Below are 26647 nucleotides of genomic sequence, written 5' to 3'. Positions count from 1 at the left end.
TGGGTCCACCTCTCCAATTGCTCTTCCCAGGCATTCCCCGCTCCCACTGCTCTTCCCGCTTCCCCTTCCCCGACTGCTCTTCTGCTCTTTTCGCAGGACCCCTTCTCCGACTACTCTTGCCACGGGTCCCCCTCTCCGACTTCTCTTCCCGCTCCCCCTATCCAAATGCTCTTCCCGCACCCCCTTCTCCAACTCCTCTTCCTGCTGGTCCCTCCCTGACTGCTCTACCCGCGGGTCCACCTCTCTGACTGCTTTTCCCGCAGGTCTCGATCTCCGAATGCTCTTCCCACTGGTCCCCCTCTCCAACTCGTCTTCCTGCGGGTCCCCCTCTCCAACTGCTCTGCCCGGGATACACCCTCTCTGACTGCTCTTCCCACGGGTCCCCTTCTCCGACTGCTCTTCGCGCGAATCCCCATCTCAACACCTCTTCCCACTTCCCCTCTCCAATTTTCTTTCTGGGGTTCCCCCCCTCCGACTGCTCATCTCGCTGGTCCCCCACTCTGACTACTCTTCGCGCACCCCCCACCAACTCCTCTTCCCACTGGTCACCCTCTCCGACTGCTCTTCCCGCAGGTCCCCCTCTCCGATTTCTCTTCCCGTGGGTGCCCCTCTCCGACTGCTCTTTCGGCTCTCCACTCTCAAAATGCTCTTCCCGCTGGACCCCCTCTCCAACTGCTCTTCCCATGGTTGCCCCTCTCCGACTGCTCTTTCCGCTCCCTCCTCTCCAACTGCTCTTCACGCGGATCCCCCTCTCTGACTGCTCTTCCCACTGGTCTTCTTCTCCGACTGCTCTTCCCGTGGGACCCCCTCTCCGAATGCTCTTACACCTGGTCCCCCTCTCCAACTGCTCTCCCGCACAGTCTATCCGACTGCTCTTCCCTCTCTCCCCTCTCCGACTGCTCTTCCCACTGGTCCCACTCTCCACCTGCTCTTCCCCCTCTCCGACTGATCTTCCTGCTCCCCCCTTGCCGCCTGCTCTTCCCGCGGGTCCCCCACTTCGGCTGCTCTTCCCACTAGTCCCCCTCTTCGACTGGTCTTCCCTCAAGTTCCCCTCTCGTACTGCTCTTCCCTTGAGTTCCCCTCTCTGACTGCTCTTCCCGCTGCTCCCCTCTCCAGCTGCTCTTCCTACGGGTCACCCTCTACGACTGCTCTTCCCACGGGACCGCCTCTCTGACAGCTTTTCCCACTTCGCCCCCACCTCTGACTGCTTTTCCCGTTGGTCCAGCTCTCCGAGTGTTCTTCCTGCTCCACTCTCCGACTGCTCATCGCGCTACCCCCTCACCGAATGCTCTTCCCTCTCCCCCTTCTTTGACTGTTCTTTCCGTGGGTCCACCTCTCCGACTTCTCTTCCCACAACCCCTTCTCTGATTGGTCCTTCCGCGGATCACCCCCTCCGACTGCTCTTCCCACTCCCGCCTCTCCGACTGCTTTTCCTACTCTCCACTCTCCGACTGCTCTTCCCGCTGGATCCAGTATCAGACTGCTCTTCCCACTGGTCCCCCTCCCCGACTCCTCTTCCCACAGGTCCTCTTCTCCGACTGCTCTTCACGCCATGCCCCCTCTCTGACAATTCTTCCCACTCCACCTCTCCAATTTTCTTCCCGAGGGTCCCCCCCTCCGACTGCTCATCCCGCTGGTCCCTCTCTCTGACTGCTCTTCCCACACCCCCATTTCCGACTCCTCTTCCCGATGGTCCCCGTCTCCGACTGCTCTACCCGCAGGGCCCTCTCTCTGACATCTCTTCCCATGGTTGCCCCTCTCCGACTGCTCTTTCCGCTCCCTCCTCTCCAACTGCTCTTCATGCGGATCCCCCTCTCTGATTGCTTTTCCCGCTGGTCTTCTTCTATGACTGCTCTTCCCACTCCCCCCTCTCTGACTGCTCTTCCTGCTCCCCACTCTCCGACTGCTCTTCCCGCTCCCCCCTCTCCAAATGCTCTTCTCAGCATCCCCATTTCCGACTGCTCTCCCCTTGGGTCACAGTCTCTGACGGCTCCTCCCGCTTCCAACTCTCCGATGCTCTTCCCTCCGGTCCCTCTCTCCGACTGCTCTTCCCACTCCCCTCTCTCTGAATACTTTTCCTGCTGGTCCCCTTCTCCGATTGCTCTTCCCGTGTGTCCCCCTCTCTGACTTCTCGTCCGCACTCCCCTATCCAAATGCTCTTTCCGCTCCCCCCTCTCCGACTGCTCTTCCCGCGGGTCCACCTATCCAACTTCTCATCCCAGGTGTTCCCCGCTCCGACTGCTCATCCAGCTCCCCACTCTCCAACTTCTCTTCCCGCTCCTCACTATCCAAATGCTCTTCCTGCTCCCCCCTCTCTGACTGCTCATCCCGCGGGCCCACATATCCGACTACTCTACCCGCTCCCCCCTCCCCGACTGCTCTTCTGCTCTTCCCGCAGGACCCCTTCTCCGACTACTCGTGCCATGGGTCCCCCTCTCTGACATCTCTTCCCGCTCCCCCCTCTCCATCGGCTCTTCCCATGGGTCCCCCTCTCCGTCTGCTCAACCCGCTCATCACCCTCTCTGACTTCTCTTCCTGCTCCCCCCTATCCAAATGCTCTTCCCGCACACCCTTCTCCAACTCCTCTTCCTGCTGATCCCTCCCTGACTGCTCTACCCGCGGGTCCACCTCTCTGACTGCTCATCCCGCTGGTCCCCTTCTCCGACTGCTCTTCCAGCGGGTTCCCCTCTCTGACATATCTTCCCGGACCCCATCTCCAATGGCTCTTCCCGGGTATCCCCCTCTCTGACTGCTCATCCAGCTGGTCCCACTCTCTGACTGCTCTTCACGCGGGTCCCCCTCTCCAACTCGTCTTCCCGTTAGTCCCCCTCTCTGACTGCTCTTCCCACTGGTCTTCTTCTCCGACTGCTCTTCCCGTGGGACCCCCTCTCCGAATGCTCTTACACCTGGTCCCCCTCTCCAACTGCTCTCCCGCACAGTCTATCCGACTGCTCTTCCCACTGGTCCCACTCTCCACCTGCTCTTCCCCCTCTCCGACTGATCTTCCTGCTCCCCCCTTGCCGCCTGCTCTTCCCGCGGGTCCCCCACTTCGGCTGCTCTTCCCACTAGTCCCCCTCTTCGACTGGTCTTCCCTCAAGTTCCCCTCTCGTACTGCTCTTCCCTTGAGTTCCCCTCTCTGACTGCTCTTCCCGCTGCTCCCCTCTCCAGCTGCTCTTCCTACGGGTCACCCTCTACGACTGCTCTTCCCACGGGACCGCCTCTCTGACAGCTTTTCCCACTTCGCCCCCACCTCTGACTGCTTTTCCCGTTGGTCCAGCTCTCCGAGTGTTCTTCCTGCTCCACTCTCCGACTGCTCATCGCGCTACCCCCTCACCGAATGCTCTTCCCTCTCCCCCTTCTTTGACTGTTCTTTCCGTGGGTCCACCTCTCCGACTTCTCTTCCCACACCCCCTTCTCTGATTGGTCCTTCCGCGGATCACCCCCTCCGACTGCTCTTCCCACTCCCGCCTCTCCGACTGCTTTTCCTACTCTCCACTCTCCGACTGCTCTTCCCGCTGGATCCAGTATCAGACTGCTCTTCCCACTGGTCCCCCTCCCCGACTCCTCTTCCCACAGGTCCTCTTCTCCGACTGCTCTTCACGCCATGCCCCCTCTCTGACAATTCTTCCCACTCCACCTCTCCAATTTTCTTCCCGAGGGTCCCCCCCTCCGACTGCTCATCCCGCTGGTCCCTCTCTCTGACTGCTCTTCCCACACCCCCATTTCCGACTCCTCTTCCCGATGGTCCCCGTCTCCGACTGCTCTACCCGCAGGGCCCTCTCTCTGACATCTCTTCCCATGGTTGCCCCTCTCCGACTGCTCTTTCCGCTCCCTCCTCTCCAACTGCTCTTCATGCGGATCCCCCTCTCTGATTGCTTTTCCCGCTGGTCTTCTTCTATGACTGCTCTTCCCACTCCCCCCTCTCCGACTGCTCTTCCTGCTCCCCACTTTCCGACTGCTCTTCCCCCTGGTCCCTTTCTCTGACTGCTCTTCCCGCCCATTCAATCTGACTGCTCTTCCCACTGGTCCCCCTCTCCAACTGCTCTTCCCGTTCCCCCCCTCTGACTGCTCTTCCCGTGGTTCCACCTCTCCAACTGCTCATCCCCTTCTCTGACTGCTCTTTCCGCGGATCCCCCTCTCTGACTGCTCTTCCCACTCCCCCCTCTCCGTCTGTTTTCCCGCTCCCCCCTCTCCGACTGCTCTTCCCACTGGTCCCCCTCTCGGACTGCTCTTCCCACTGGTCCCCCTTTTCGGCTGCTCTTCCCGCTTGTCCCCCTCTCCGACTGCTCTTCCCACTGGTCCCCCTCTCCAAACTTCTCTTCCCCCTCGCCCTCTCCAACTGCTCTTCCCGCTCCCCCCTCTCCGCCTGCTCTTCCCACGGGTCCCCCACATCGGCGGCTCTTACCACTCGTCCCCTTCTCCGACTGCTCTTCCCGCGGATCTCCCTCTCCGACAGATCTTCCCACAGGTCCCCCTCTCCGACAGCTCTTCCCTGTTTCCCCAGTCCGACTGCTCTTCCCTTGAGTTCCCGTCTCTGACTGCTCATACCACCAGACACCCTCTCCGACTGCTCATCTCGCTCCCCCCTCTCCGACTGCTCTTCCCACTCCCCCTTCTTTGACTGCTCTTTCCGCGGATCCCCCTCTCCGACTACTCTTCCCACTTCCGCCTCTCCAAAAGCTTTTCCTGCTCTCCCCTGTACGACTGCTCATCCCGCGGGTCCCCCTCTCCGGCTGCTCTTCCTACGGGTCACCCTCTACGACTGCTCTTCCCACGGGACCGCCTCTCTGACTGCTTTTCCCGCTTCGCCCCCACCTCTGACTGCTTTTCCCGTTGGTCCAGCTCTCTGACTGTTCTTCCTGCTCCACTCTCTCCGACTGCTCATCCCGCTACCCCCTCACTGAATGCTCTTCCCTCTCCCCCTTCTTTGACTGTTCTTTCCGTGGGTCCACCTCTCCGACTGCTCTTCCCACATCCCCTTCTCTGACTGCTCTTTCCGCAGATCACCCTCTCCAACTGCTCTTCCCGCTCCTGCCTCTCCGACTGCTTTTCCTGCTCTCCACTCTCCAACTGCTCTTCCCGCTGGTCCCGCTATCAGACTGCTCTTCCCACTGGTCCCCCTCCCCGACTCCTCTTCCCATGTGTCCCCTTCTCCGACTGCTCTTCACGCGAAGCCCCCTCTCTGACAACTCTTCCCACTCCCCCTCTCCAATTTTCTTCCCGGGAGTCCCCACCCTCCGACTGCTCATCCCGCTGGTCCCTCTCTCTGACTGCTCTTCCCACACACCCCTCTCCGACTCCTCTTCCCTATGGTCCCCGTCTCTGACTGCTCTTCCCACAGGGCCCCCTCTCTGACATCTCTTCCTGTGGTTGCCCCTCTCCGACTGCTCGTTCCGCTCCCTCCTCTCCAACTGCTCTTCATGCGGATCCCCCTCTCTGATTGCTTTTCCCGCTGGTCTTCTTCTACGACTGCTCTTCACACTACCCCCTCTCCGACTGCTCTTCCTGCTCCCCACTCTCTGACTGCTCTTCCCACAGGACCCCTTCCGATTGCTCTTCCCGCTCCCCCCTCTCCAAATGCTCTTCCCAGTGTCCCCATCTCCAACTGCTCTCCCCGTGGATCCCAGTCTCTGACGGCTCCTCCCGCTTCCACCTCTCCAATGTTCTTCCCTCCAGTCCCCCTCTCCGACTGCTCTTCCCACTCCCCTCTCTCTCAATACTTTTCCCCGCTGGTCCCCTTCTCCGATTGCTCTTCCCACAGGTCAACCTATCCAACTTCTCGTCCCAGGTGTTCCCCGCTCCGACTGCTCTTCCCGCTCCCCCCTCTCCAACTTCTCTTCCCTCTCCTCACTATCCAAATGCTCTTCCCGCTCCCCCCTCTCTGACTGCTCATCCCACGGGACCACCTCTCCGACTGCTCTTCCCACTCCCCCCTCCCCGACTGCTCTTCTGCTCTTCCAGCAGGTCCCCTTCTCTGACTACGCGTGCCATGGGTCCCTCTCTCTGACATCTCTTCCCGCTCCCCATTCTCCAACGGCTCTTCCCATGGGTCCCCCTCTCCGGCTGATCATCCCACTTGTCACCCTCTCTGACTTCTCTTCCTGCTTCCCCCAATCCAAATGCTCTTCCCGCATACCCTTCTCCAACTCCTCTTCCCGCTGATCCCTCCCTGACTGCGCTACTCGCGGGTCCACCTCTCTGACTGCTCATCCCACTGGTCCCCTTCTCCGACTGCTCTTCCAGCGGGTTCCCCTCTCTGACATATCTTCCCGGTCCCCCATCTCCAATGGCTCTCCCCGGGTATCCCCCTCTCTGTCTGCTCATCCCGCTGGTCCCCCTCTCTGACTGCTCTTCACGCGAGTCCCCCTCTCCGACTCGTCTTCCCGCTAGTCCCCCTCTCTGACTGCTCTTCCTGCTGATCCTCGTCTCCGACTGCTCTTCCCGCAGGGACACCCTCTCCAACTGCTCTACCCCCTGGTCCCCCTCTCCGACTGCTCTTCCCGCCCATTCAATCCGACTGCTCTTCCCACCGGTTCCCCTCTCCGACTGCTCTTCACGCGGGTCTCCACCTCTGACAGCTCTTCCCGCCCAGTCCCCCTCTTCGACTGGTCTTCCCATGGATCCCCCTCTTCAACTGGTCTTCCCGGGTGTTCCCGTCTCCGGCTGCTCTTCCTCCGGGTCCCCCTCTCCAACTGCTCTTCCAGCAGGTGGTCCTCTCCGACAGCTCTTCCTGCTTGTCCCCCTCTTTGACTAATCTTCCCTTGGTGCCCCTCTCCGACAGCTTTTCCCATGAGTTCCCCTCTCTGACTGCTCTTCCCACTGGTCCCCCTCTAGGACTGTTCTTCCCGCTGGTCCCGCTCTCCGACTGCTCTTCCCAATGGTCCCCCTCTCCGACTGCTCTTCCCACTGGTCCCTCTTTTCGGCTGCTCTTCCCATTTGTTCCCCTCTCCGACTGCTCTTCCCACTGGTCCCCCTCTCCAAACTGCTCTTCCCCCTTGCCCCTCTCTGGCTCTTCTTCCCGCTCCCCCTTCACCGCCAGCTCTTCCTGCGGGTCCCCCTCTCCCCACATTGGCGGCTCTTCCCACAGGTCCCCCTCTCCGACTGATTTTCCCTGTTTCCCCACTCCGACTGCTCTTCCCTTGAGTTCCCCTCTCTGACTGCTTTTATCACTGGACACCCTCTCCAACTGCTCATCCCGCTCCCCCCTCTCCGACTGCTCTTCCCACTCCCCCTTCTTTGACTGCTCTTTCCGCGGATCCCCCTCTCCGACTACTCTTCCCGCTTCTGCCTCTCCAACTGCTTTTCCTGCTCTCCACTCTACGACTGCTCATCCCACGGGTCCCCCTCTCCAACTCCTCGTCCCCCGGGTCCCCTTCTCCGACTGCTCTGCGCGAATCCCCCTCTCCAACACCTCTTCCCACTTCCCCTCTCCAATTTTCATCCCGGGAGTCCCCCCCTCTGACTGCTCTTCCCGCACCCCCCACTCTGACTCCTTTTCCCGCTGGGCACCCGCTCCGACAGCTCTTGGTGCGAATCACCCTCTCCAACACTTCTTCCCGTGGTTGCCCCTCTCTGACCGCTCTTTCCACTCCCTCCTCTCCAACTGCTCTTCACGCGGATCCCCCTCTCTTATGCTTTTCCCACTGGTATTCTTCTCTGACTGCTCTTCCATCGGGTCCCCCTCTCCGACTGCTTTTCCCCCTGGTCCCCTTCTCCAACTGCTCTTCCCGCCCATTCTATCTGACTGCTCTTCCCATAGGTTCCCCTCTCCGACTGCTCTTCTCATGGGACCCCCTCTCCGACAGCTCTTCCCGCTGGTCCCCCTCTCCGACAGCTCTTCCCGCGGGTTCTCCTCTCCGACTGATCATCCCGCTGGTCCCCCTCTCCGACTGCTCTTCCCACTCCCCCCTCCCTGACTGCTATTCCCGCAGGTCCCCTTCTCCGACTGCTCTTCCCGTAGGTCCCCTTCTCCGACTGCTCTTCCCGCAGGTCCCCCTCTCCAAAAGCTCTTCCTGCGGGTCACGCTGTCCGACATCTCTTCTCGCTACCCCCTCTCCAATGGCTCTTCCCAAGGGTCTCCCTCTCCGACTGCTCATCCTGCAGGTCCCCCACTCTGACTCGTCTTCCCGCTGGTCCCCCTCTCTGACTGCTCTTCCCATGGGTTCCCCTCTCCCACTGCTCTTTCCGCTCTCCACTCTCCAACTCCTTTTCAAGTGAATCCCCCTCTCTGACTGCTCTTCCCACAGATCCTCCTCTCCGACTGCTCTTCCCATGGGACCCCGTCTCCGACTGCTTTTCCCCCTCGTCCCCCTCTCCCACTGCTCTTCCCACCCATTGAATCCGACTGCTCTTCCCATAAGTTCCTGTCTCCGACTGCTCTTCCCTTGGTCCCCATCTCCGACTGCTCTTCCCACCTATTGAATCCGACTGCTCTGCCCATAAGTTCCCCTCTCCGACTGCTCTTCCCGCGTGTTCTCCTCTCCGACTGCTCATCCCGCTTGTCCCACTCTCCGAATGCTCTTCCCTTGGTCCCCCTCTCCGACTGCTCTTCCCACTGGTCCCCCTCTAGGATTGTTCTTCCCGCTCGTCCCGCTCTCCAACTGCTCTTCCCACTGGTGCCCCTCTCCGACTGCTCTTCCCCCTGGTCCCCCTTTTCGGCTGCTCTTCCCGCTTGTCCACCTCTCCAACTGCTCTTCCCACTGGACCGCTCTCCAAAATGCTCTTCCTCCTCGCCCCTCTCTGGCTCTTCTTCCCGCTCCCCCTTCACCGCCAGCTCTTCCTGCGGGTGCCCCACATTGGCGGCTCTTTCCACAGGTCCCCCTCTACGACTGAACTTCCCTGTTTCCCCACTCCGACTGCTCCTACCTTAAGTTCCCCTCTCTGACTGCACTGATCACCGGACACCCTCTCCGACTGCTCATCCCGCTTCCCCCTCTCCGACTGCTCTTCCCACTCCCCCTTCTTTGACTGCTCTTTCTGCGGATCCCCCTCTCCGACTGCTCCTCCCGCTTCCGCCTCTCCAACTGCTTTTCTTGCTCTCCCCTCTACGACTGCTCATCCCACGGGTCCCCCTCTCCGACTCATCGTCCCCCGGGTCCCCTTCTCCGACTGCTCTTGGCGCGACTCCTCCTCTCCAACACCTCTTCGCACATACCCTCTCCAATCTTCATCCCGGGGGTCCCCCCCTCCAACTGCTCTTCCCGCAAACCCCACGCCAACTCCTTTTCCCGCTGGGCACCCTCTCCGACAGCTCTTGGTGCAAATCCCCCTCTCCAACACCTCTTCCCGTGGTTGCCCCTCTCCGACTGCTCTTTCTGCACCCTCCTCTCCAACTGCTCTTCACGCGGATCCCCTTCTCTTACTGCTCTTCCCATTGGTCTTCTTCTCTGACTGCTCTCCCATCGGGTCCCCCTCACCGACTGCTTTTCCCCCTGGTCCCCTTCTCCAACTGCTCTTCCCGCCTATTCTATCCGACTGCTCTTCCCATAGGTTCCCCTCTCCAACTGCTCTTCACCTGGGACCCCCTCTCCGACAGCTCTTCCCGCTGGACCCCCTCTTTGACTGCTCTTCCCGCGGGTTCTCCTCTCCGACTGCTCATCCCGCTTGTCCCCCTCACTGACTGCTCTTCCCGCTCACCCCTCCCTGACTGCTATTCCCGCAGGTCCCCTTCTCCGACTGCTCTTCCCGCAGGTCCCCCTCTCCAACAGCTCTTCCTGCGGGTCACCCTCTCCGATATCTCTTCCCGCTAGCCCCTCTCCAATGGCTCTTCCCAGGGGTCTCCCTCTCCGACTGCTCATCCTGCTCGTCCGCCACTCTGACTCATCTTCCCGCTGGTCCCCCTCTCTGACTGCTCTTCCCATGGGTGCCCTTCTCTGACTGCTCTTTCCGCAACCCACTCTCCAACTGCTCTTCAAGTGAATCCCCCTCTCTGACTGCTCTTCCCACAGATCCTCCTCTCCGACTGCTCTTCCCGTGGGACCCTGTCTCCGACTGCTCTTCCCCCTGGTCCCCCTCTCCCACTGCTCTTCCCACCCATTCAATCCGACTGCTCTTCCCATAAGTTCCCCTCTCGGACTGCTCTCCATGCTGGTCCCCGTCTCCGACAGCTCTTCCCGCTAGTCCCCCTCTTCGACAGGTCTTCCCATGGGTCCCCCTCTTCGACTGGTCTTCCCGTGTGTTCTCGTCTCTGACTGCTGTTCTCGCGCGACCCCCCTCTCCGACAGCTCTTGCCACCCAGTCACCCTCTTCGACTGGTCTTCCCTGGGGTCCCCTCTTTGACTGGTATTCCCGGGTGTTCCCGTCACCAACTGCTCTTCTCGCGGGTCCCCCTCTCCAACTGCTCTTCCCTTGGTCCCCCTCTCCGACTGCTTTTCCCACTGGTCCCCCTTTTCGGCTGCTCTTCCTGCTTGTCCCCCTCTCCGACTGCTCTTCCCACTGGTCCCCCTCTCCAAACTGCTCTTCTCCCTTGCCCCGCTCCGACTGCTCTTCCCGCTCCCGATTCTCCGCCTGCTCTTCCCGCGGGTCCCCCACATCGGCGGCTCTTCCCACTGGTCCCCCTTTCCGACTGATCTTCCCTGTTTCCCCACTCCCACTGCTCTTCCCTTGAGTTCCCCTCTCTGACTGCTCTTACCACCGGCCACACTCACCGACTGCTCATCCCACTCCCCCCTCTCCGACTGCTCTTCCCGCTTCCGCCTCTCCAACTGCTTTTCCTGCTCTCCCCTCTACGACTGCTCATCCCACGGGTCCCCCTCTCCGACTCCTCGTCCCCCGGGTCCCCTTCTCCGAAAGCTCTTCACGCGAATCCCCCTCTCCAACACCTCTTCCCACTTACCCCTCTCCAATTTTCGTCCTGGGTGTCCCCCGCTCCGACTGCTCTTCCCGCACCCCCCACTCCGACTCCTCCTCCCGCTGGGCACCCTCTCCAACAGCTCTTGGCGTGAATCCCCCTCTCCAAAACCTCTTCCCGTGGTTGCCCCTCTCCGACTGCTCTTTCCGCTCCCTCCTCTCCAACTGCTTTTCACGCGGATCCCCCTCTCTTACTGCTCTTCCCACTGGTCTTCTTCTCTGACTGCTCTTCCATCGGGTCCCCCTCTCCGACTGCTTTTCACCCTGGTCCCCCTCTCCAACTGCTCTTCCCGCCCATTCTATCCGACTGCTCTTCCCGCTGGTACCCCTCTCCGACTGCTCTTCCCGTGGGTTCTCCTCTCCGACTGCTCATCCCGCTGGTCCCCCTCTCCGACTGCTCTTCCCGCTCCCCCCTCCCTGACTGCTATTCCCGCAGGTCCCCTTCTCCGACTGCTATTCCCACAGGTCAACTTGTCTGACTGCTCTTCCCACTCCCCCCTCCCTGACTGCTATTCCTGCAGGTCCCCCTCTCCAACAGCTCTTCCTGCGGGTCACCCTCTCCGACATCTCTTCCCGCTACCCCATCTCCAATGGCTCTTCCCAGGGGTCTCCCTCTCTGACTGCTCATCCTGCTGGTCCCCCACTCCGACTCGTCTTCCCGCTGGACCCCTCTCTGACTGCTCTCCCCATGGGTGCCCCTGTCCAACTGCTCTTTCCGCACCCCACTCTCCAACTGCTCTTCAAGTGAATCCCCATCTCTGACGGCTCTTCCCACAGATCCTCCTCTCCGGCTGCTCTTCCCGTGGGACCCCGTCTCTGACTTCTCTTCCCCCTGGTCCCCCACTCCCACTGCTCTTCCCACCCATTCAATCCGACTGCTCTTCCCATAGGTTCCCCTCTCTGACTGCTCTTCACGCTGGTCCCCCTCTCCGACAGCTCTTCTCACGGGTCCCCTTCTCCAACTGCTCTTCCCTCAGGTCCTTCTCTCCGACTGCTTTTCCTGTTTGACCCCTCTTTGACAGATCTTCCCTTGGTCCCCCTCTCCGACTGCTCATCCCGCTGGTCCCCCTCTCTGACTGCTCTTTCCGCTCCCCCCTCCCTGACTGCTATTCCCGCAGGTCCCCTTCTCCGACTGCTCTTCCCGCTGGTCCCCCTCTCCAACAGCTCTTCCTGCGGGTCACCATCTCCGATATCTCTTCCCGCTAGCCCCTCTCCAATGGCTCTTCCCACGGGTCCCCCTACTCCGACTGGTCTTCACTATTTCCCCACTCCGACTGCTCTTCCCTTGAGTTCCCCTCTCTGACTGCTCTTACCACAGGATACCCTCTCCGACTGCTCATCCCGCTCCCCCCTCTCCGTCTGCTCTGCCCACTCCCCCTTCTTTGAATGCTTTTTCCACAGATCCCCCTCTCCGACTACTCTTCCCGCTTGGCATCCTATCCGACAGCTCTTGGCGCGAATCCCCCTCTCCAAAACCTCTTCCCGTGGTTGCTCCTCTCCGACTGCTCTTTCCGCTCCCTCCTCTCCAACTGCTCTTCACGCGGATCCCCCTCTCTTACTGCTCTTCCCACTGGTCTTCTTCTCTGACTGCTCTTCCATCGGGTCCCCCTCTCCGACTGCTTTTCCCCCTGGTCCCCCTGTCCAACTGCTCTTCCCGCCCATTCTTTCCAACTGCTCTTCCCATAGGTTCCCCTCTCCGACTGCTCTTCACGTGGGACTCCCTCCCCGACTGCTCATCCCGCTGGTCCCCCTCTCCAACTGCTCTTCCCGTTCCCCCCTCCCTGACTGCTATTCCCGCAGGTCCCCTTTTCCGACTGCTCTTCCCGCAGTTCCCCTTCTCCGACTGCTCTTCCCGCAGGTCCCCCTCTCCAACAGCTCTTCCTGCGGGTCACCCTCTCCGACATCTCTTCTCGCTACCCCCTCTCCAATGGCTCTTCCCAGGGGTCTCCCTCTCCGACTGCTCATCCTGCTGGTCCCCCAATCTGACTCGTCTTCCCGCTGGTCCCCCTCTCTGACTGCTCTTCCCATGGGTGCCCCTCTCCGACTGCTCTTTCCGCACCCCACTCTCCAACTGCTCTTCAAGTGAATCCCCCTCTCTGACTGCTCTTCCCACAGATCCTCCTCTCCGACTGCTCTTCCCATGGGACCCCGTCTCTGACTGCTCTTCACGCTGGTCCCCTTCTCCCACTGCTCGTCCAACCCATTCAATCCGACTGCTCTTCCCATAGGTTCCCCTCTCCGACTGCTCTTCACGCGGGTCCCCCTCTCCTACAGATCTTCCCTCTACACCCCCTCATCTACTGGTCTTCCCATGGGTCCCCCTCTTCGACTGAACTTCCAGTGTGTTCTCATCTCTGACTGCTGTTCTTGCGGATCCCCCTCTCCGACTGCTGTTCCCACGGGTCCCCCTCTCCGACTGGTCTTCACTGTTTCCCCACTCCATCCGCTCTTCCCTTGAGTTCCCCTCTCTGACTGCTCTTACCACCGGACACCCTCTTCAACTGCTCGTCCCGCTCCCCCCTCTCCGACTGCTCTTCCCACACCCCCTTCTTTGACTGCTTTTTCCGCGGATCCCCCTCTCCGACTACTCTTCCCGCTGGGCACCATATCCGACAGCTCGTGGCGTGAATCCCCCTCTCCAACATGTCTTCCCGTTGATGCCCCTCTCCGACTGCTCTTTCCGCTCCCTCCTCTCCAACTGCTCTTCACGCGGATCCCCCTCTCTTACTGCTCTTCCCACTGGTCTTCTTCTCTGATTGATCTTCCATCGGGTCCCCCTCTCCGACTGCTTTTCCCCCTGGTCCCCCTTTCCAACAGCTCTTCCCGCCCATTCTATCCGACTGCTCTTCCCATAGGTTCCCCTCTCCGACTGCTCTTCACGTGGGACCCCCTCTCCGACAGCTCTTCCCACACCCCCTTCTTTGACTGCTTTTTCCACGGATCCCCCTCTCCGACTACTCTTCCCGCTGGGCACACTATCCGACAGCTCCTGGCGCGAATCCCCCTCTCCAACACCTCTTCCCGTGGTTGCCCCTCTCCGACTGCTCTTTCCGCTCCCTCCTCTCCTCCTGCTCTTCACGCGGATCCCCCTCTCTTACTGCTCTTCCCACTGGTCTTCTTCTCTGGCTGCTCTTCCATCGGGTCCCCCTCTCCGACTGCTCTTCACCTGGGACCCCCTTTCCAACAGCTCTTCCCCCTGGGCCCCCTCTCCGAATGCTCTTCCCGCGGTTCTCCTCTCTGACTGCTCTTCCCGCAGGTCCCCTTCTCTGACTGCTCTTCCCGCAGGTCCCCCTCGCCAACAGCTCTTCCTGCGGGTCACCATCTCCGACATCTCTTCCCGCTACCCCCTCTCCAATGGCTTTTCCCAGGGGTCTCCCTCTCCGACTGCTCATCCTGCACGTCCGCCACTCTGACTCATCTTCCCGCTGGTCCCCTTCTCTGACTGCTCTTCCCATGGGTGCCCCTCTCTGACTGTTCTTTCCGCACCCCACTCTCCAACTGCTCTTCAAGTGAATCCCCCACCTGACTGCTCTTCCCACAGATCCTCCTCTCCGACTGCTCTTCCCGCGGGCCCCCTCACCGACAGCTCTTCCCGCTAGTCCCCCTCTTCGACTGGTCTTCCCATGGGTCCCCCTCTTCGACTGGTCTTCCCAAGTGTTCTCGTCTCTGACTGCTGTTCTCTCGGGTCCCCCTCTCTGACAGCTCTTGCCACCCAGTCCCCCTCTTTGACTGGTCTTCCCATGGGTCCCCCTCTTCAACTGGTCTTCCCGGGTGTTCCCTTCACCGACTGCTCTTCTCGCGGGTCCCCCTCTCCGACTTCTCTTCCCACTGGTCCCCCTCTAGGACTGTTGTTCCCGCTTGTCCCGCTCTCTGACTGCTCTTCCCACTGGTCTCCCTCTCCGACTGCTCTTCCCACTGGTCCCCCTATTCGGCTGCTCTTCCCGCTTGTCCCCCTCTCCGACTGCTCTTCCCACTGGTCCCCCTCTCCAAACTGCTCTTCCCCCTCGCCCCTCTCTGACTGCTCTTCTCGCTCCCCCTTCTCCACTTGCTCTTCCCGTGGGTCCCCCACATCGGCGGCTCTTTCCACTGATCCCCTTCTCTGACTGCTCTTCCCGTGGGTCTCCCTCTCCGACTGCTCTTCCCGCGGGTCCCCCTCTCCAACTGGTCTTCACTGTTTCCCCACTCAGACTGCTCTTCCCTTGAGTTCCCCTCTCTGACTGCTCTTACCACCGGACACCCTCTCCAACTGCTCATCCCGCTGCCCCCTCTCCGATTGCTCTTCCCACTCCCCCTTCTTTGACTGCTCTTTCCGCGGATCCCCCTCTCCGACTGCTCTTCCCACTTCCGCCTCTCCGAATGCTTTTCCTGCTCTCCCCTCTCCAACTGCTCATTACGCGGGTCCTGCTCTCTGACTCCTCTTCCCGCGCTTCCGCCTCTCTGACTCCTCGTCCCCCGGGTCCCCTTCTCCGACTGCTCTTCGCGCGAATCCCCCTCTCCAACACCTCTTCCCACTTCCCCTCTCCAATTTTCATCCCGGTGTTCCCCCTACCCCCCGCCCACTGCTCTTCCCGCACCCCCGCACCCCCCACTCCGACTCCTCTTCCCGCTGGGCACCCTCTCCGTCTGCTCTTCCAGCTGGTCTTCTTCTCCTACTGCTCTTCCCACGGGACCCCCTCTCCGACTGCTCTTCCCACCCATTCTATCCGACTGCTCTTCCCATAGGTTCCCCTCTCTGACTGCGCTTCCCACAAGTTCCCCTCTCGGACAGCTCTTCCCTTTTTCCCCTCTCCAACTGCTCTTCCCTTCAATTCCCCTCTCTGAATGCTCATCCCGCTGGTCCCCCTCTCTGACTGCTCTTCCCGCATCACCCTCTCTGACTCCTCTTCCTGCTGGTCCCGCTCTCCGACTCATCTTCCCGCTGGTCCCCCTTTCTGACTGCTTTTCCCATACGTGCCCCTCTCCGACTGCTCTTCCGCACCCCCCTCTCCAACTGCTCTTCAGGTGGATCCCCCTCTCTGACTGCCTTTCCCACCGATCCTCCTCTCTGACTGCTCTTCCCGCGGGACTCCCTCTCTGACTGCTCTTCCCCCCGGTCCCCCACTCCCACTGCTCTTCCCGCCTATTCAATCCGACTGCTCTTTCCACAAGTTCCCCTCTCCAACTGCTCTTCTCGCGGGTCCCCCTCTCTGACAGCTCTTCCCGCTAGTCCCCCTCTTCAACTGGTCTTCCCATGGGTCTCCCTCTCCGACTGCTCTTCGCGGGTGTCCCCGTCTCCGATTGCTCTTCTCGCTGGGCCCCCTCTCCAACTGCTCTTCCCACAGGTCCCCCTCTCCGACTGCTCTTCCTGCTTGTCCCACTCTTTGACTGATCTTCCCTTTGTCCCCCTCTCCGACAGCTCTTCCCGCGAGTTCCCCTCGCTGATTGCTCTTCCTATGGGACCCCCTTTTCAACTGCTCTTCCCCCTGGTCCCTCTCTCCCACTGCTCTTCCCGCCCATTCAATCTGACTGCTCTTCCCACAAGTTCCCCTCTCCGACTGCCCTTCACACGGGTCCCCCTCTCCGAAAGCTCTTCCCGCAAGTTCCCCTCTCTGAATGCTCTTCCCACTGGTCCCCCTCTAGGACTGCTTTTCCCGCTGGTACCACTCTCTGCCTGCTCTTCCCACTGGTCCCCTTCTGCGACTGCTCTTCCCACTGGTCCCGCTTTTCGGCTGCTCTTCCCACTTATCCCCTTCTCCGACTGCTCTTCCCGCAGATCCCCTTCTCCGACTGCTCTTCCCGCAGGTCCCCCTCTCTGAATGCTCTTCCCACTGGCCCCCCTCTAGGACTGCTCTTCCCGTTGGTACCGGTCTCTGCCTGCTCTTCCCACTGGTCCCCCTCTCCAAACTGCTCTTCCCCCTCGCCCCTCTCCGACTGCTCTTCCCACTTCCTCCTCTCTGCCTGGTCTTCCCACGGGTCCCCTTCTCCGACTGCTCTTCCCGCAGATCCCCTTCTCCGACTGCTCTTCCCGCAGGTCCCCCTCTCCAACATCTCTTCCCGCTACCCCCACTCCAACGGTTCTTCCCGGGGTTCCCCCTCTCCGACAGCCGATCCTGCTGGTCCCCCTCTTCGACTCGTCTTCCCACTGGTCCCCCTCTCCGCCTGCTCTTCCCGGGGATCACCGTCTCTGACTTCTGTTCCCACGGGTCCCCTTCTCCGACTGCTCTTCATGCGAATCCCCCTCTCCAACACCTCTTCCCACTCCCCCTCTACAATTTTCTTCCCGGGGGTCCCCCCCTCCGACTGCTCATCCCGCTGGTCCCCCCCTCTGACTGCTCTTCCCGCACCACCCACTCTGACTCCTCTTCCCGCTGGTCCCCCTCTCCGACTGCTCTTCCCGCAGGTCCCCCTCTCCAACTGCTCTTTCCACTCTCCCCTCTCAAACTGCTCTTCCCGCTGGTCCCCCTCTCCGACTGCTCTTCCCGTGGGTCCCCCTCTCCAACTCCTCTTCCCGTTGGTCCCCCTCTCCAACTGCTCTTCCCATGGTTGCCAATCTCCGACTGCTCTTCATGCGGTTCCCCCTCTCTGACTGCTCTTCCCCCTCGTCCCCCTCTCCATTGCTCTTCCCGCCCATTCTATCCGACTGCTCTTCCCATAGGTTCCCTTCTCCAACTGCTCTTCACGTGGGTCCCCCTCTCCGACAGCTCTTTCCGCTGGTCCCCTCTCTGACTGCTCTTTCCGCTCAACCCCCCCTGACTGCTCTTCCCACAGGTCCCCTTCTCCGACTGCTCTTCCTGCAGGTCCCCCTCTCCCACATCTCTTCCCGCTACCCCCTCTCCAACGGCTCTTCCCGTGGGTCCCCCTCTCCGACTGCTCTTTCCGCACCCTCCTCTCCAACTGCTCTTCAGGTGGATCCCCCTCTCTGACTGCTCTTCCCACCGATCCTCCTCTCCGACTGCTCTTCCCGCGGGTCCCCCTCTCCGACTGCTCTTCCCCCTGGTCCCCCCGCTCCCACTGCTCTTCCCGCCCATTCAATCCGACTGCTTTTCCCACAAGTTCCCCTCTCCGACTGCTCCTCACGCGGGTCCCCCTCCTCAACTGGTCTTCCCATGGGTTGCCCTCTCCGACTGCTCTTCCCGCAGGTCCCCCTCTCTGACTGCTCTTCCTGCGAGTTCCCCTCTCTGACTGATCTTCCCACTGGTCCCCCTCTTCGCCTTCTCTTCCCACTTGTCCCCCTCTCCGAGTGCTCTTCCCACTGGTCCCCTTCTCCAACTGCTCTTCCCCCTCTCCCCTCTCCGCCTGCTCTTCCCTCGGCTCCCCCACTTCAGCTGCTCTTCCCACTAGTCCCCCTCTCCGACTGCTCTTCCCGCGGGTCTCCCTCTCCGACTGCTCTTCCCATGGGTCCCCCTCTCCGACTGCTCTTCCCTGTTTCCCCTCTTCGACGGCTCTTCATGCGGGTCCCCCTCACCGACTCGTCTTCCCGCTGGTCCCACTCTCTGACTGCTCTTCCCGTGGGTGCCCCTCTCCGACAGCTCTTTACGCACCCCATATCCAACTGCTCTTCAGGTGGATCCCCCTCTCTGTCTGCCCTTTCCACCAATCCTCCTCTCCGACTGCTCTTCCCGTGGGACCCCCTCTCTGACAGTTCTTCCCCCTGGTCCCCCTCTCCAAATGCTCTTCCCTCCCATTCAATCTGACTGCTCTTCCCACAAGTTCCCCTTTCCGACTGCTCTTCACGCGGGACCCCCTCTCCGACAGCTCTTCCCGCTAGTCCCCCTCTTCGACTGGTCTTCCCATGGGTCGCCCTCTCCGACTACTCTTCCTGGGTGTCCCTGTCTCCAACCGCTCTTCCCGCAGATCCCCCTTTCCAACTGCTCTTCCTACTTGTCCCCCTCTTTGACTGATCATGCCTTGGTCCCCCTCTCCGACAGCACTTCCCACTGGACCCCTTTTCGGCTGCTCTTCCCGCTTGTACCCCTCCCCGACTGCTCTTCCCACAGGTACCCCTCTCCAACTGCTCTTCCTTCTCCCCCCTCTCCAAATGCTCTTCCCACGGGTCCCCCCCTCCAACTGCTCTTCCCCCTCTCCCCTCTCCGAATGCTCTTTCCGCTCTCCCCTGTCAAACTGCTCTTCCCACTGGGTCCCCTATCCGACTGCTCTTCCCGTGGGTCCCCCTCTCCAACTCCTCTTCCCGTTTGTCCCCCTCTCCGACTGCTCTTCCCGTGGTTGCCCCTCTCCGGCTGCTCTTTCCGCGCCCTCCTCTCCAACTGCTCTTCACATGGGTCCCCCTCTCCGACAGCTCTTCCCACTGGTCCCCCTCTCCGACTGCTCTTCCCGCGGATTCTCCTCTCTGACTGCTCATCCCGCTGGTCCCCCTCTCTGACTGCTCTTCCCGCTCCCTCCTCCCTGACTGCTCTTCCCGTAGGTCCCCTTCTCCGATTGCTCTTCCCACAGGTCACCATCTCCAACATCTCTTCCCACGGGTCCCCCTCTCCGACATCTCTTCCCGCTACACCCTCTCCAACGGCTCTTCCCGCTGGTCCCCCTCTCCGACTGCTCTTCCCATGGTTGCCCCTCTCCAACTGCTATTTCCACTCCCTCCTCTCCAACTGCTCTTCACGCAGATTACCCTCTCTGACTGCTCGTCCCGCTGGTCTTCTTCTCCAACTGCTCTTCCCACGGGACCCCCTCTCCGACTGCTCTTCCCGCCCATTCTATCCGACTGCTCTTCCCATAGGTTCCCCTCTCTGACTGCGCTTCCCACAAGTTCCCCTCTCGGACTGCTCTTCCCTGTTTCCCCTCTCCGACTGCTCTTCCCTTCAGTTCCCCTCTCTGAATGCTCATCCTGCTGGTCCCCCTCTCTGACTGCTCTTCCCGCAACACCCTCTCTGACTCCTCTTCCTGCTGGTCCCCCTCTCCAACTCATCTTCCTGCCAGTCCCACTCTCTGACTGCTCTTCCCGTGTGTCACATTCTCCGAATGCTATTCTCGCAGGCCCCCTCTCTGACTGCTCTTCCCGTGGGTCTCCCTCTCCGACTGCTCTTCCCACGGGTCCCCCTCTCCAACTGCTCTTCCCTGTTTCCCCTCTCCAACATCCCTTCCCTTGAGTTCCCCTCTCTGACTGCTCATCCCGCTGGTCCCCCTCTCTGGCTGCTCTTCCCGCCTATTCAGTCCGACTGCTCTTTCCACAAGTTCCCCTCTCCAACTGCTCTTCTCGTGGGTGCCCCTCTCCGACAGCTCTTCCCACTAGTCCCCTTCTTCGACTGGTCTTCCCATGGGTCACCCTCTCCGACTGCTCTTTGCGTGTGTCCCCGTCTCCGATTGCTCTTCTCGCAGGTCCCCCTCTCCAACTGCTCTTCCCACAGGTCCCCCTCTCCGACCGCTCTTCCTGCTTGTCCCACTCTTTGACTGCTCTTCCCCCTGGTCCCCCTCTCCCACTGCTCTTCCCGCCCATTCAATCCAACTCCTCTTCCTGCTGGTCCCCCTCTCCGACTCATCTTCCCGCCGGTCCCACTCTCTGACTGCTCTTCCCCTGTGTCACATTCTCCGAGTGCTATTCTCGCGGGCCCCCTCTCTGACTGCTCTTCCCGTGGGTCTCCCTCTCCGACTGCTCTTCCTACGGGTCCCCCTCTCCGACTGCTCTTCCCTGTTTCCCCTCTCCGACATCTCTTCCCTTGAGTTCCCCTCTCTGACTGCTCATCCCGCTGGTCCCCCTCACTGACTGCTCTTCCTGCACCACCCTCTCTGACTCCTCTTCCTGCTGGTCCCCCTCTCTGACTGCTCCTTGCGCGGGTCCCCCTCACCGACTCGTCTTCCCACAAGTTCCCCTCTCCGACTGCTCTTCACCCGGGTCCCCCTCTCCGACTGCTCTTCCCGCTAGTCCCCCTCTTCGACTGGTCTTCCCATGGGACGCCCTCTCCGACTGCTTTTCCTGGGTGTCACCGTCTCCGACTGGTCTTCTCCCGGGTCCCCCTCTCCAACTGCTCTTCCCGTAGATCCCCCTCTCCAACTACTCTTCCTGCTTGTCCCCCTCTTTGACGGATCTTCCCTTGGCCCCCACCTCCAACAGCACTTCTCGCGAGTTCCACTCTCTGACTGCTCTTCCCACTGGTCCCCCTCTCCGACTGCTCTTCCCACTGGACCCGTCCAGCTGCTCTTCCTGCTTGTCCCCCTCCCTGACTGCTCTTCCTTCTCCCCCCTCTCCGAATGCTCTTCCCACTGGTCCCCCTCTCCAACTGCTCTTCTCCCTCTCCCCTCTCTGACTGCTCTTTCCTCTCTCCGCTCTAAAACTGCTCTTCCCACTGGTCCCCCTCTCCAACTCCTCTTCCCATTGGTCTCCCTCTCCGACTGCTCTTCCCGTGGGTCCCCCTCTCTGACCGCTCTTCCCCCTGGTCCCCCGGTCCCACTGCTCTTCCCGCCGATTCAATCCGACTGCTCTTCCCACAAGTTCCCCTCTCCGACTGCTCTTCACACAGGTCCCTGTCTCCAACAGCTCTTCCAAGTAGTCCCCCTCCTCGATTGGTCTTCCCATGAGCTGCCCTCTCCGACTGCTCTTCCTGGGTGTCCCCGTCTCCAACTGCTCTTTTCGCCGGTCCCCCTCTCCAACTGCTTTTCCCGCAGGTCCGCCTCTCCGATTGCTCTTCCTGCTTGTCCCCCTCTTTGACTGATCTTCCCTTGGTTCCCCTCTCTGACAGCTCTTCGCGCTGGTCCCCCTCTCCGACTGCTCTTCCCACTGGTCCCCCTCTTTGGCTGCTCTTCCCGCTTGTCCCTCACCCCGACTGCTCTTCCCACTGGTCCCCCTCTCTGACTGCTCTTCCCTCTCCCCTCTCTCTGACTGCTCCTCACGCGGGTCCCCCACACCGACTCGTCTTCCCACAAGTTCACCTCTCCGACTGCTCTTCACGCGGGTCCCCCTCTCCGACAGCGCTTCCCACTAGTCCCCCTCTTCGACTGGTCTTCCCATGGGATGCCCTCTCCGACTGCTCTTCCTGGGTGTCCCCGTCTCTGACTGCTCTTCTCCCGGGTCCCCCTCTCCAACTGCTCTTCCTGCAGATCCCCCTCTCCGACTACTCTTCCTGCTTGTCCCCCTCTTTGACAGATCTTCCCTTGGTCCCCACCTCCGACAGCACTTCCCGCGAGTTCCCCTCTCTAACTGCTCTTCCCACTGGTCCCCCTCTCCGACTGCTCTTCCCACTGGACCCATCTTCGGCTGCTCTTCCCGCTTGTCCCCCTCCCCAACTGCTCTTCCTTCTTCCCCCTCTCCGAATGCTCTTCCCACTGGTCCCCCTCTCCAACTGCTCTTCTCCCTCTCCCCTCTCTGACTGCTCTTTCCTCTCTCTGCTCTAAAACTGCTCTTCCCGCTGGTCCCCCTCTTCAACTCCTCTTCTCGTTGATCCCCCTCTCCGACTGCTCTTCCCATGGTTGCCCCTTTCCGACTGCTCTTTCCGCTCCCTCCTCTCCAACTGCTCTTCACGCAGATCCTCCTCCCTGACTGCTCTTCCTGCTTGTCTTCTTCTCTGACTGCTCTTCCCGCAGGACTCCCTCTCTGACTGCTCTTCCCCCTGGTCCCCCTCTCCTACTGCTCTTTCCACTCCTTCCTCTCCAACTGCTCTTCATGCAGATTACCCTCTCTGACTGCTCTTCCCGCTGGTCTTCTTCTCCGACTGCTCTTCCCGCGGGACCCCCTCTCCGACTGATTTTCCCACTGGTCCCCTTCTCCAACTGCTCTTCCCACGGGTCTCCTTCTCTGACTGCTCTTCCTACGGGTCCCCCTCTCCGACTGCTCTTCCCTTCAGTTCCCCTCTCTGACTGCTCAACCCGCTGGTCCCCCTCTCCGACTCATCTTCCCGTGGGTGCCCCTCTCCGACTGCTTTTACCGCACCTCCCTCTCCAACTGCTCTTCAGGTGGATCCCCCTCTCTGACTGCCCTTCCCATCGATCCTCCTCTCCGACTGCTCTTCCCGTGGGACCCCCTCTCCGACTGCTCTTCCCCCTGGTCCCCCTCTCCCACTGCACTTCCCGTCCATTCAATCCGTCTGCTCTTCCCAAAAGTTCACCTCTCCGACTGCTCTTTACTCGGGTCCCCCTCTCCGAAAGCTCTTCCCGCTAGTCCCCCTCTTCGACTGGTCCTCCCATGGGTCGCCCTCTCCGACTGCTCTTCCTGGGTGTCCCCGTCTCCGACTGCTCTTCCTGTGGTTGCCCCCCTCCGACTGCTCTTTCCACTCTCTCCTGTCCAACTGCTCTTCACCCGGATTACCCTCTCTGACTGCTCTTCCCGCTGGTCTTCTCCGACTGCTCTTCCCGCCGGACCCCCTCCCCGACTGCTCTTCCCGCCCATTCTATCCGACTGCTCTTCCCATAGGTTCCCCTCTCTGACTGCGCTTCCCACAAGTTCCCCTCTCGGACTGATCTTCCCACTGGTCCCCCTCTCCAACTGCTCTTCCCGCGGGTGTCCTTCTCTGACTGTTCTTTCTACGGGTCCCCCTCTCCGACTGCTCTTCCCTGCTTCCCCTCTCCGACTGCTCTTCCCTTCAGTTCCCCTCTCTGACTGCACATCCCGCTGGTCCCCCTCTCTGACTGCTCTTCCCGCATCTCCCTCTCTGACTCCTCTTCCTGCTGGTCCCCGTCTCCGACTCATCTTCCTGCTGGTCCCCCTCTCTGTCTGCTCTTCCCGCGGGACCCCTCTCTCGACTGCTTTTTCCGCACCCCCCTCTCCAACTGCTCTTCCTGCCTATTCAATCCGACTGCTCTTCCCACAAGTTCGCCTCTCCGACTGCTCTTCTCGTGGGTCCCCCTCTCCGACAGCTCTTCCCGCTAGTCCCCCTCTTCGACTGGTCTTCCCATGGGTCGCCCTCTCCGACTACTCTTCGTGGGTGTCCCCGTCTCCGATTGCTCTTCTCGTGAGTCCCCCTCTCCAACTGCTCTTCCTGCTTGTCCCACTCGCTGACTGCTCTTCCCACTAGTCCCCCTCTTCGGCTGCTCTTCCCGCTTGTCCCCCTCCCTGAATGCTCTTCCCACTGGTCCCCTTCTCCGACAGCTCTTCCCCCGGTCCCCCTCTCCCACTGCTGTTCCCGCCCATTCAATCCGACTGCTCTTCCCACAAGTTCCCCTCTCCGACTGCTCTTCTCACGGGTCCCCCTTTTCGACAGCTCTTCCCGCTAGTCCCCCTCTTCGACTGGTCTTCCCATGTGTCGCCCTCTCCGACTACGCTTCGCGGGTGTCCCCATCTCCGATTGCTCTTCTTGCGGGTCCCCCTCTCCGACTTCTCTTCCCGCTCCCACCTCTCCAACTGCTCATCGCACGGGTCCACCTCTCCGACTGCTCTTCCTGTGGGTCCCCTGCTCTTCCCACTCCCACATCTCCGATTGCTATTCCTCCCACTCCCCCTCTCCGACTGCTCTTCCCGCTCTACCCTCTCTGACTGCTCATCGCGCGGGTCCACCTCTCCGACTGCTCTTCCTGTGGGTCCCCCTCTCTGACATCTCATCCCGCTGGTCCCCCTCTCTGACTGCTCTTCCCGCACCCCCCTCTCCGACTCCTCTTCCCATTAGTCCCCCTCTCTGACAGCTCTTCCCGCTCCCACCTCTCCGAAAGCTCTTCCCGCTTGTCCCCCTCCCCGACTTATCTTCCGGCTCCCCCCTATCCAAATGCTATTCCAGCTCCCCCCTCTCTGACTGCTCTTCCTGCTGGTCCCCCTCTCCTACTGCTCTTCCCATGGATGCCCCTCCCTGCCTGCTCTTCCTGCAGTTCCCCCTCTCCGACTGCACTTCCCGCGGTTCCACCTTTCCGACTGCTCTTCCCACTCCCCACTCTCCAACTGCTCTTCCTGCTGGTCCCCCTCTCCGACGGCTCTTCCCGCTCCACCCTCTCTGACTGCTCATCCCGCGGGTCCACCTCTCCAACTGCTCTTCCCAATCCCCCCTCTTCGACTGCTCTTCCCCCGGGTCCACCTCTCCGACTGCTCTTTCCGCGGGTCCCCAGCTCCGACTGCTCTTCCCGCTCCCACCTCTCCGATAGCTCTTCCCACTTGTCCCCTCCCCGACTTCTCTTCCCGCTCCCCACTGTTCAAATGCTCTTCCCGTTCCCCCCTTTCCGACTGCTCATCCCATGGTCCACCTCTTCGACTGCTCTTCCCGCTCCCCCCTCTCCGACTGCTCTTCCCGCAGTCCCCTTCTCCAACTGCTCTTCCCGTGTGTCCCCCTCTCCGACTGCTTCTCCCGTGGGTCCCCCTCTCCAACCGCTCTTCCCGCGGGTCCCCCTCTCCGACTCCTCTTCCCACTGGTCCACCTCTCCGACTGCTCTTCCCGCCCACACTATCCAACTGCTCTTCCCACAGGTTTCCCTCTCCAACTGCTCTTCCCATGGGTCCCCCTCTCCGACTGCTCTTCCTGCTGGTCACCCTCTCCGTCTGCTCTTCCCACTCCCCCCCTCCAACTTCACTTCCCGTGGTCCCCATCGCCGACTGCTCTTCCCACTCACCCCTCTCCAATTGCTCTTCCCGCGGGTCCCCCTATCGGACTGCACTTCCCGCGGGTCACCCTATTGGACTGCTCTTCCCACTGGTCCCATTCCCCATCAGCTCTTCCCGCGTGACCCCTCTCTGACTGCTTTCCCATGGGTCCCCTCTCCAACTGCTCTTCCCGCTGGTCACCTTCTCTTACTGCTCTTCCTGCTCCACCCTCTCTGACTGTTCTTCCCGCGGGTCCCCCTCTCCGACTGCTCTTCCTGCAGGTCGCCTGCTCTGACTGCTCTTCCCGCGGGACCCCCTCTCCGACTGCTCTTCCCGTAAGTGCCACTTTCGGACTGCTCTTCCCAATGATCCACCTCTCCGACTGCTCTTCCCGCTGGTCCCCCTCTCCGACTGCTCTTCCCGCCCATTATATCCGACTGCTCTTCCCACAAGTTCCCCTCTCCGATTGCTCTTCACATGGGTCCCCCTCTCCGACAGCTCTTCTCACTGGTCCCCCTCTTCGCCTGGTCTTCCCGTGGGTCGCCCTCTCCGACTGCGCTTCCCGGGGGTCCCCTTCTACGACTGCTCTTCTCGCAGGTCCCCCTCTCCGACTGCTCTTCCCGCTTGAACTCCTCTTTGACTGATCTTCCATTGGTCCCCCTCTCCGACAGCTCTTCCCGCCAGTTCCCCTCTCTGACTGCTCTTCCCACTGGTACCCTCTCCAACTGCTCTTCCCACTGGTCCCCCTCTCCAACTGCTCTTCCCCCTCCCCCCTCTCCGACTGCTCTTCCTGCTTCCCCCTCTCTGACTGCTCTTCCGGCTTCACCCTCTCCGACTGCTCTTCCCACTTCCCCCTCTAGCAATATCTCTTCCCTCGGGTCCCCATTCTCTGACTGCTCCTCCCGCAGGTTCCGCTCTCCAACCGCTCTTCTCGCTGCCGCCTCTCCGACTGCTCTTCCCGTGGGTCCCCCTCTACGACTGCTCTTGCCATTGGGCCCACTCTCCGACTGCTCTTCCTGCTCTCCACTCTCCGATTGCTCTTACCTCGGGTCCCCCTCTCGTCCTCCTCTTCCCACTAGTCCCCCTATTCGACTGGTCTTCCTGTGGGTGCCCCTCTTGGACTGCTCTTCCCACTGGTCCCCCTCTCCGACTGCTCTTCCCGTGGATGCCCCTCTCTGACTGCTCTTCCCATGGGTCCCCATCTCTGACTGCTCTTCCCGCTGGTCCGCCTCTCCGACTGCTCCTCCCGCCCACACTATCCAACTGCTCTTCCCACAGGTTTCCCTCTCCTACTGCTCTTCCCATGGGTCCCCCTCTCCGACTGCTCTTCCTGCTGGTCACCCTCTCCATCTGCTCTTCCCACTCCCCCCTCTC

Source organism: Carcharodon carcharias, chromosome 9 (assembly GCF_017639515.1).
Source record: "Carcharodon carcharias isolate sCarCar2 chromosome 9, sCarCar2.pri, whole genome shotgun sequence".
Lineage (NCBI taxonomy): Eukaryota > Metazoa > Chordata > Chondrichthyes > Lamniformes > Lamnidae > Carcharodon > Carcharodon carcharias.
The sequence above is the reverse complement of the archived record's forward strand: the minus strand, read 5'-3'. Positions refer to the sequence as shown.